This window comes from Dendronephthya gigantea, unplaced genomic scaffold (genome assembly GCF_004324835.1).
Source record: "Dendronephthya gigantea isolate DGI-Jeju-01 unplaced genomic scaffold, DenGig_1.0 000449F, whole genome shotgun sequence".
Classification (NCBI taxonomy): Eukaryota; Metazoa; Cnidaria; class Anthozoa; order Malacalcyonacea; family Nephtheidae; genus Dendronephthya; species Dendronephthya gigantea.
In genome coordinates, this window is record NW_021163459.1 from 12,430 (window position 1) to 24,422 (window position 11,993).

An 11,993-nucleotide genomic window follows, 5' to 3' on the forward strand; every position below is an offset into this window, starting at 1 on the left:
CAAAAATTTCACATAATCATTTCACATATGAAATATTTCATATATGAAACCTTATGTGGAATTGAAACACTTCATATATGAAAATTTCACATGTGAAATTGTTTCATATATGAAAATTTCACATGTGAAATTGTTTCATATATGAAAATTTCACATGTGAAATTGTTTCATATGTGAAATATTTCATATATGAAACCTTGTGTGGAATTGAAACACTTCATATATGAAAATTTCACATGTGAAATAGTTTCACATGTGAAATCATTTTATATATATGATTTTTACCCAAGAATATTTCATATATGAAATGATTTCAAAAATGAAATGTTTCACATATGAAATAGTCAGAAGATAATAAAATGGCTGCATGAGTGAATTTCAATGTATGGATTGAACATTTATTGGATTAAAACTTAAGAGGTTTTATACAATAAAAATCTAAATACAAAAGTTAATCATATTAAATACATACACATATTTACATACACAATTAAAATACACAATTAAAAAAACAATTTGGCTAACATTTAAAGAAGAACACTTATCAAGTTCAATTATTATTTTTCCTTTCCATGGCATTTTTTCATGATTTCATCCTTCATCTGTTTGCACATAGCATTCCTTTTCACTATCTTTGCTGTTCTGCCTTACACATTCTAATAAAAAGTAAATATATCAGTTTATTCAAATGCTCTTAGGTTATCTCACTTTCAAAATTATTATAAACTAATTTCATCATACAAGACTATTCCTAGCTACACAAATTTTTACCAGCTTTATCACAACTTTAGTATATAAAGTTTCTACGGCTAAGGAAAAATCATGCCTGTTGCTATTAATCATATTATAAATATAAAAAACGGATATACATACCTTTTATCATTTAGCCAGATCAAATTGTTTGTCTTCATTTCCCTTGCCAGCCGAAGTCTGATGATTCCTAGTGTGTTTCTAACTCAATGGCTGCCAACAGAATATTTGTCCATTTTTCTTCATTTTTGGCTTGGTTCACTTCAACCCAAGCAGGTGATGCGGGCATCAACTAAGAGCAAAAAAAAATAGTTGTGTTACTATTATACAATGTATTTGTATACTAGTTCTTACAGATTTTGTCAATATGTTATTAGCATTCATTCAATATGCCATGATGTGCAATGGACACAAGTCTATCTTTGAGAGACCAAAGTTCTTGTAAAGTTCAATTACCTGATCATGCAGCTATTAGGTCAATGTAAAAAAAAACAAATGAATGACCAATACATTATTCGCAGCATTATTTTGCAACAACTGCACTCTGGTCAGTTCATTGTGAACAAATCTTAATTTTCAGCTAATTGAAAACCACAAAATTTTAAAAATCTTATTCCACTGATTGTTATTCCTGGTGATTGATGACTGTAATGATTTTGAGTCAGCCTGAGTCTGACTCAGATAAGACATGGCTTTCCCATCAATAATTTCATGTGTAAAAAATAACATAAGTCATAAGGAACAATATAAATTCCTTCGTATTTTCATATTACTGTTATATGAAAAAGGATTAAGAGTAATCAATATAAATTGAACAAATTGCCCGTGATTTATCTGTGATTACCGTGATTTTATATAATGTGTATATAAGATCAAGTCAAGCTGATCAACACAAACAATAACATACCCGACAATTTCTTTAAAACCATTCTTTAATAGACCACATGAACACAGCTTAACCACAGCTTAACCACATATCCCATTGATATCTATATTTGGACTATTCCACACGGATATATATTAAATTTTTACGCTAAAACAAGTTTCCCAAACCATATTTACGACAGCCAGCAGAAAGTTTGAGACGTGATGTAATATGAGACGTTCTTCCGAAGCACGGTTCGTTTACGAGCAATGCCGACTAAGCCGATCGAGGACTCTTCGGGTAGCAATCGGGTCATCCTCGCTCCCAGGCGCTTTAAAAATAAATATAAGAACACTACAGGCTTTAGTGGGATTTGACCAGTAAAGACGTTTGACAGTCCAATTAAGAATTTTGAGATGCAACTGCATCACGAATTTTGAGATACAACTTGTGTTGCCCGCTTCTTGTATAAACGTCCCTGTAGCGACCAAGGCATTTCATAAACAGCTTTGCGCTCGAAAGTAATTTCCTAGGTAACCAAATTCCTTTTACATCAAAGCCCAGATGGGTAATATGTTAAAATACGCAAAAATGTTATGAAAATGAAAACTGATAATTTATGAACTTTTTACAATCTCACGTGTGAAAGAAATTTCATATTTATGAAATTTACTTTTCACATGTGAAGGTGAAATTTCATATGTATCAGCTTTTAATTATTCATATGTGAAACAAATTTCACATGTGAAGCTGGCATTTCATATATGAAATTTATTTTTCACATGTACAGGTGAAATTTAATGTCATGAATGGTGACCATTTAAATCATTTTATTACTAAAGAAGCCAAGATTTCATGTATGAATCGTTTTACTTATAGGAAAACGTAATATAAAAAAAATAAATAAATTCATATGTGACAGTAGCAATTCATATTATGAATTTTTTTTTCCAGACGTGAACGTAAAATTTCATATGATATTTAAAAAATTCATATGTGAAAAACCAAAATTTGACAAATGAAACAAAAATTTCATATGTGAAATTAGCACTTCATATATGAAAATTCACTTTTCACATGTAAAAACTAATAAACGTCATACACGGTATAAATTATTTGATTGGAGACGCCAAAATTTCATGCACGAATCGTTTTACATATAGGAAAACTTCATTAAAAATTAATTAAAATTCATATGTGAAAGTAGCAATTCATATTATGAAATTTATTTTTCACATGTGAACGTAAAATTTCATATGATAATTTCATATGTGAAACTAAAATTTCATATATGAAACAAAAATTTCATATGTGAAACCAAAATTTCATATGTGAAACCAAAATTTCATATGTGAAACTAGCATTTCATATATGAAATTTACTTTTCACATGTGAAAATGAACGTCATACACAATTTAAATTATTTCATTGGAGAAACCAAAAATTTCATGTATGAATTGTTTTTTTACACAGGAAAACTAATATTAAAAAAAAAAAAACAAAATTCATATATGAAAGTCACTTTTCTTATGTGAAAATCAAATTTCATATATGAAGTTTTTCATTTCATATATGAAAATGGTCATTTCATATATGAAACTTCTATTTCATATATGAAATGTTATGTGAAATTTTTGTAAGGGAGGTGGCCCAGACGCGGCCGCTAAATACGAGATTAGTGTACGTACCTCTGACAACGGTCAACCTGCTTCTCTTCTCCTTGAGCCGACTGCGAAATCCAAAAGGGTGAAAACTATTAGCGATTGGCTTCGTTCGTTTCATATTTTTGTTTCCATTTATACACAACGGTACCCCCATGAGTCCCCCGCGCTCATGAAATATTGTCAAATCATCCAGGATTTGGCCAATAGGGGTCATAATTGGTTTTACTACGATGAGAATTTTCGATTTTTGCGCCAAACACAGGCCACGCGGGTTCCCTGGGCGACTGTTCACTGGGAGTTATGGTTGAAATGTCAATATCCCACTACTTCTAAGCCGAACACGCAAGGCAGCAATCATACGCGCCACCCTTCAAAAGTGTCTGTTCCTCGGGGATATTGTTTTAAGTTTCATCGCGGAACGTTTTGTGCCGGTTGTGATTTCAAGCACATTTGTTTTAAATGCAACGGATCGCACCGTGCCGTGAATTGTAATTTTCGTGCCAACAACAGACCATCTCCCACTGATCGATCGCCTAGGCCTATTTCAACAACGTCCGTTGGCAACACCCGTAAAACTTCATAATTTACAAATATTGTTAGAAGGTTATAATCCAAGTATTGTTGATACACTAATTTCCGGATTTACTTCGGGTTTTCGCATTCATTTCTCTTGCACAGAACAGTCGTTTGAAGCAATAAATTTACGGTCTGCTCTTGACAAACCAGAAGCGGTTGACCAAAAATTAACGAAAGAGTTAGAGGCATCTCGCCTTGCTGGGCCATTTAATTATCCGCCTTTTCCAAATTTTCGTGTTTCGCCTTTGGGCCTCGTTCCTAAAAAACAACCGGGTAATTTTCGCATGATTCATCATTTATCGTTTCCAAAGGGAGCATCGGTTAATGATGGTATACCCGATTTCGAAACATCTGTGCGGTACGCTATCGTTGACGACGCTATTCAACTTATTAAAAAAGCGCGCCGGGGTTGTTTCCTGGCGAAAACAGATATAAAAAATGCTTTTCGAATCATTCCTATCAGCCCAGCGGATTATCACCTCTTAGGCATAAAATGGCGGAGTTTGTATTATTACGACCGGGCAATGCCAATGGGTTGCTCCAGTTCGTGTCGCACTTTTGAGATTTTTAGTACGGCTATCGAATGGATCGCTAGGGAAAGGCTTAACATCGGCAAACTCCTTCATTTGCTCGACGACTTCCTGTTTGTTGCACCGGAATTTTTCTGCTTGTAAAACAAACTTACAAGTATTCATTGCTCTTTGTGATTTCATTGGCGTGCCTATAGCACCGGGAAAAACCATGGGTCCCTCAACAACCTTAACGTTCGCTGGGATTGAATTAGATACAATACAATTCCAGGCCCGATTGCCGATGGATAAAATCGAGAAATGTGTTCAATCTATCGCACGCTTTTTAATTCGTAAAAAGGTTACACTCAAAGAACTTCAGTCCTAAATTGGATTACTTAATTTCGCATGTTCCGTCATTATGCGTCAGGTCGCACATTCCTGCGACGCTTAATTGATCTAACGCGTGGCATTTCACACCCTCATTTCTTTATTCGCTTAACGCAAAGTGTGAAACATGATCTTCGTGTCTGGCAAACGTTTCTGTCGAATTTCAACGGCAAATCATTCTTTTTGCACAACCATTGGCGTAATAACTCCCATTTGAATTTATATACTGACGCTTCGGGTAGTATTGGTTTTGGGGCCCTGTTTGGTTGCGACTGGTGCTATGGCGCATGGCCAACTGACTGGCGGAGTTACAATATTGCCGTTCTAGAGCTATATCTTATTGTCCTCAGCCTGTGTTTATGGGGATCAAAAATGCGCAATCATTGTATTTTGTTTCTCACGGATAATGAAGCTTTGGTGTCTGTTATTAATAAGCAAACATCAAAGGATTCTTATATCATGACACTCGTTCGCCGGATGGTTTTAGTTTGTTTAGAATACAATATTTTATTCAAAGCAAAGCATATACCGGGTAAACAAAATGTCCTAGCTGATTGTTTGTCTCGTTTACAGCTCCAAAAATTTTCACAATTGGCGCCGGCCGACATGCATCGAGCTCCAACGCCTATTCCCTTTCACCTGCTGCCGGAAAATTGGCGACTATAGTTTCTCAATTAGCTCAAAGTAGCTTGCAACCTTCTTCAGTGCCGACTTATAAACGGGCATGGGCACTTTTTACGCAATTTCATGTGGCAATTTTTAATGAGGATCGTTCACTTTGCCTTTGTCGCCCTCAGTCGTTGCGTTATTCATAGCGTACTTATTTGACCTCAAGTACGCCTCTTCAACAGTTAACACTTATGTATCTGCACTTGGTTATACTCATCGCATGTCCGATCTACCGGATCCAACGAGAGTTTTCTACGTAACGCAAATCTTAAAGGGGTATGGTAAGAAAGGCTTCCGCTTAGATAGTAGGTTGCTAACTTTACCAATTCTCAATCGTCTTATTGAGGCTGCGCCTCATATTGCTGGGTCACCGTACCAAATATGTCAATTCCGGGCAATGTGCTCTTTAGCATTTTTCGCGTTCCTGAGAATTGGAGAAATAACTAAGAAGTCAAATAACGAACCCCTTCAATTGCGACAACTCTCCAAAATATCTCCCGATGATGGCCGGGTTGCAGGCATAAGGTTGACTTTCGAGGACTTCAAGCACAATTATAACAGTAGACCTTTTAGTTTGGAAATTTACAGGCAAACGGCATGCTGTCCTGTTCGCTTATTAGAGGAGTACATGATTTTGCGAGGTACCCAGCCCGGAGCTATTTTTCTATCACAACTGGGCATTCCAGTCTCGTGTGACGAGTTTGCCAATCTTCTTAAAAAGGCTTTCCGCTTCTGTGGACTCGATACTTCCAAATATAAGTCTCATTCATTTCGAATAGGCGCCGCTTCCCACGCAGCTGAACACGGGCACTCTGATGCCCAAATTCGAACTATGGGGCGTTGGAAATCGAACGCATTCCTCAAATATATACGTTTTTCTTCCCTATCAACATAGTTTGGATGAATTTTCGAGCGTAAAACGTGCGGGGAGTTTTCTGCTCGAATTGTGCGGTTATTTTATTTCTTCCTCAGCTTGCACATGGTCAGCAAGGGCGATCGTTTGCATTCCGGGGGGGGGGAAATAAAGTGCTTATAACAGGGTGATGGAGAAGCTTCTTCTGGGCGCGGTAATATTGTGACTCTGCTAAACTAATATCAGTTAAGTGTAGATTATCAGCAAGGGCGATAATCTATGCCTTTTAACGGGCTTTGTAAGTGCCTTTTTGCCCATGTTCGTTTATACGTCGCGCAGACCGCTGATCCTGTATTAATGTATTACGAAACTTTCTGAAACTTTCTGCATGCATCCCTTTCCTTGGGTGGGGTCAACTTGCTTTGCTTCGTTGTTTTGGCGGTAATTTGCCTCCACCCTTTTCTGAGCGTAACTATTTGGAATTTTAATGCAATGTATTAATAAATATCGTTTTGTTTAACAGAAATAAAGCGGCTAGGAGAACCATTACTCCTAGCCAAAATTATCCCAAAACGGCGTAAAATTTAATGTGTCATTATTGATGCTCAGAAAACTGAGCTGCGGAAAGGGTATGCAAAATTCATGCCTGGCAATATATCTATGCGTAAATAAATCACATTACATAAAGGCCTAGAGTTGGAAGTGGAAGCACTGCATGTTTACGCTTTTCAGTCCTTGTATAATTTATAACCTAATTTCATGTAAATCAAGCCAAATCCATAATACATGCACACAGCAAAATCGTGAGTCTTATTTTAAGAAAAAAAATACAAACAAGTAAAATTGTTCTTGTCAGTATAGTAAGAATATTATTCTTGGCAAGAATCCAGGCAAGAATATTATTCTTACCTGGAATCTCATTTTAAGAAAAACAATTCTTGCAACAAGAATTTTCTAAAGAAAAAATACTCGTTTTAAGTAACACATTGCTTGAAATAAGCAAAATTATTATTGTATATTAAGGAACCTACTCACACAATTCTTACCTAGAATGTTACAAATAAGAAAAAAACTACTTAAAACAAGAATAATTTTACTTATAATAAGTACAAAATTTTTAGACAAAAGAAAACATCACAGATACATTATTCTTATACATTATTTTAGTTCAAAATATTAAAACTACTTATTTAGTGGCCATACTAAATATATAAATGCCATACATTTACATCTGACAGAAATAGTTTTTTCAAAGTACTGCTAGGTTTGTCCAATACCTTGCTCAAATAAACAAGTCTTTCAAGGACTTAATTAAAAATTGCCAATTGGCAAGTTTAGGAAAGTATCCGATAGAGCTCAGATAATGAAATTAGGCCCTTGTATGAACCCAGAAGTAGTTGAATAAAAATATTCATGGAAGAAGACAAACACATCTATGCAAACTCACTGCATGTCTTCAATTATTACACATAAGCTAAAGTCATTCATTCCTGAGCAATGTTTCCCTTTGATTATTGACCAGCTGCTCTTAAATTTTGTATATCATGCCAAACATGAAAATATTTATAAGATCACCTGGAGTTTTTTTTCCTTGAAAATTAAGTGCTGAAACACTGTGGGTCCAATTAACCATTGGTATAGCAAATTTTCCACTGAATTTCTTGCTCACTACCTCAATCCATGTTCCTAATAAAACAAAAAAGCAAGCATACTTGAGAAATCAGAGTTAAGATAACAAATGTTAAAGAAACTAAGCAGTGCCTAATATGTGTGAAATATATGATTGGGGATGCTATGCACAGTTTTGCATGCTCTGACAGATATAAAATTAGGCATAAAGGGTAGTCATCTGGTAAGCTGTCAATGATTTTTCCTTTTATCTATTACATGATAAATAAGTATATAATCAATTGGTCAATAAGTATATAATTACCGGTATATTATATTATACATTAAAAACTAAGCCATATGCTTAGGTGAATAATCTAACAGCATTGCACAATTCCTTATAATGCATTACTTACCACAGATATTACTTTCCAATGAGACCTCTTTCATTACAGGTTTAGACATAAACATCACCACTTGTTAATCCACCATCTAAGAATGCATATAAAAAAATTTAAAAGGCAATAAAACAGTTATTTCATCCTAATTCTTAATCAAAACTTATGTATATCCAGTAACCAAGATTCAGTATATCATGATCCTAAGATTGAGTACAAATGTTTCAGCTAAAATTTGACCATGGTTTTATAGCTAACGTCAATATCACGTACACTTTTTATGGCATAGTGCCTATAGTATAACCACGTTATAATTATTTATATAAACGTCGTTCATTTATCGGGAATGATGAGTATTAAAACTGTGAATATATCTGTTTATTGTTTATAAATACGTTTACTGTTTACGCGGCAAATTCAAAAATAGCTTTCGTCTGTTTGCGCGTATAATTTTAAATCCTTACCTCTTAGAAGACTGAGATTCCCAGCCACTTTTAAAACAATCTGCGCAATTTTCTGCAGGAAATTTTGCGACATAATGTCCAGTAAATCCTATCCACAGTAATCCACAATAATCCACAGTTCTTTCCGCCAGTTGGCAGTTAGCGAAGTTTGAAATATATATTTTCATAAGAAACGAACTACGTCCATTCAGAATGCTTCAATAGGCATTAAAACCTTAATTTCGTCTGCATATGAAACGAAACTTGCGAATCTTTGCTCGGTTATTAAATGTTACTTAGTAAGAATGTAAAAATATTCTTGGTTGTTTGAAATAAATTGGTTGTTTGAAATTAGTATTCTTGGCAAGTGAATTGGCAACAAGCGTTTTTGATTTCCGGTTTTAAGTTAACAATGTTTCTTGCCAAGAATCCACAAAGACGCTTTCCTTGTTTTAAGAATACCAAAATTATTAGTTAGAATACAAGCTAGAACATTTACTTGTTTTAAGAAACGGTTATTCTTGCTTAAAAAAAGTTTACTTATTCAAGTAAAATTCATTCTTGATAAGAATAATTTATCCTCTTTTACTTATTTTGAGCAAACTTTTGCTTAAAATAAGAATTTCTCAAGAACATTATTCTAGGTAAGAATTCTCGATTTTGCTGTGCATGTGCATGATTATATAAATACTGTATAACTGTTTGCCTCAGTGAAATTGAAAATTATTGCCGTGTGTGATCACTGATCAGTGTGATTGGGCGCAACCAGTAAAATCAACAAAAACGTTTGCATAATTATAAATTAGACGAAACGGTAATTTTCGTAGTTCGGTTACTCTTTGCAATTAGAGTCAAATTGACTCCTTCGAAGAGTAACATTACCTTTTGGTAGAGTAACAAGACTCTATTGTAGAGTCGTTTTGACCCCAGTCGAAACTACCCTTAGAGTTGAAACAACTATATATATATAATAATTATATTATAATATTATATATATATATATATATATATATATTATATATTATATATATTATATATATATTATATATTATATATAATTATATATATATAAAGACTGTACTGAACAACTTTTGGTAACAACTTATGCGTATTACAAACTTATGCGTATTTTGGTAAACAAACCCGCATTCGATAAACATTGCTAGAGACCAGACTGAAGTGCATCGACGCTGTTCTCGACAATCTGGGTGGTATGTTGCACCATCGAATTGACAATCGTTTGGGGTACCTTGCCTTCCTCTTTGACCTTGATTAAGCCCAATACATTTGATCGTTGATTACTCTCGACCTCGCAAACAAAGACGAAAAAATCATCGTCATCGTTTTTACCATTATAAACGTCAAGTTCATCTCCCTCGTTGTTGGCACGTGGATCTCGTTCAACAACTTCCTCTGCTTGAAGTACTTGACTATGCTTGTTGACAAAATGGTTTCGCAGAGAGAAATAGTTCGTGTACGTACGTGGACATTCATTAATGCCACATAGCGCATGGAAATCCCGATCACTCTTGTGAACCCGACCGAGATGATTGATCAACGAGCGAAGAGTTTGACATGTAAAGTTAATGCATAGGTTACAGTGATAGTGCATTCCGGACATCGTCGAAGCTATAGGAGTAATATTGGAGACGTATTTCAGTTCATGTACTACTCTACTTCAACTAACTGTGGGACTTGTTGACCTTAGATGTTCCCACATATATCTGCAGTAAGAACTTTGGGTGCAAAACACTGAGCTATATTATAATTCCTGGAGGACTGGTTCGTCATTTTTCGGTAACTTCGCCGCCATCTTTTCGAAGCAAAAAACATGGCGGACTTCACCTTTTGCGCAGTGCGCAGTATTCCTCTGTGCTCATACCGTGTACTTGGTCGAGATGATTTGCTAACCTTGCTAAATTTATACTACCACAGCCAAATACAGGACAGTTCCTACGCGTGCGACGCATATTAAGATGATTGCTCAACAAATTCCTAATAATAATTGGCTCATTTTTTCGTGGGTCAGGTATTTTATTAGCCCCGTATTAGCCCCGGAAAAGTCCGGGCTTGTCAACGCAAACTCTTGCTTAAGGAAGACAAAGTCAAACGATCTAAACAAGAAAACAGTGTAGTGCCCGGACAATATGTTTAAAATATTTGTAAAATTGTTCTACTTTATTATATTGTTACAAGCGTTAATCCGTGTCTTAATTTATGCTCCAAGCATCGCGTTGTCCATAACACCAATATATATTTCCCTCTAAAAATGCATACATTTTTGCATTCGCCATACCCCCTTTTTCCTCCCTTTGAGGAGCTTGGGCCTGAAATATCTCATTGAGCAGATGAGCATCTTTTCATGAACATTTATGAGCATATGCTCATAGGCCCGTTTGGGCCCTATGTGGCCTTATATGGCACTATTAGGCCCGATGGCCCGATTGCTGACTGCGCGTCCTAACCCGCGATTATGGAAAAATATTCCATTAAATATCTATGAGAGCAAGTAAAACAGGAAATCCAGGGAGAACAAGCCAACAGTGTACTAGCCAGTGTACTAGCTCGTTTTTACTCAAACAAGCCACCTATGCGAAACAAGAAATACGGTTACCATATGAACGTCAAAGAATCGCGCGAGTATAGGCGAACATTTGTGTTAAATAACTGTTGACATCACATATGTAAAGACTACATTAACATATGTGACCTTCCACGGGAAAACATACGTTTACGCTATTTCGTTCGTTCAAAAATATCGTTCGTTATCCGTTCGTTTGCCGTTCAAACGCTTCAAGCGTTCGTTGAAACGATTTTCGAGATCGTTCATCGTTCGAAATTGCCCGTTCGAACGCTTAGGAAAAATCGTTCGAAAATTGGTCCAAAAGCGTTCAACGGTTTGATTTACCGTTCGTTGAAACGTTTGCCGGAATTTCGTTCAATCGCATTGGATTTGGTTCAACATTCGATTAAACATTTGCAATGTTACAACTTTAGAGAAGAAGCGCAGAATGTGTTACACAGAAATACTCCCAGAAATGTATTCAGTTCCTTAGTAGAAGGCTTGTAAAGGAAATAGTAGGGTTATATCATTTTAGCCTAATCGAATGCTTTTTTGCGCTTCATGTTCTGGTTTATGCTTAGCGTGCTCTTATTTCATTAGCGACAAATTTCACGTTATAAGCTTTCTTTTAAAAATTTATCGTTTTTGTGCTTCGGTAATGCACTGAATGGTTAGAATTTGTGTTTTAATATACTTCTGTAGCTT

General features: G+C 35.3%; 1 long non-coding RNA gene across 1 annotated transcript; it reads right to left on the reverse strand.

Annotated features, from left to right (window-relative positions):
- Positions 1-289: 289 nt before the first annotated feature.
- On the reverse strand, positions 290-2,391 carry LOC114543389. The gene is made up of 3 exons (XR_003690021.1): positions 1,658-2,391; positions 874-1,042; positions 290-656 (listed from the first exon to the last, which is right to left on the reverse strand). It is a non-coding gene; the product is annotated as an uncharacterized LOC114543389 (long non-coding RNA).
- Positions 2,392-11,993: the final 9,602 nt, after the last annotated feature.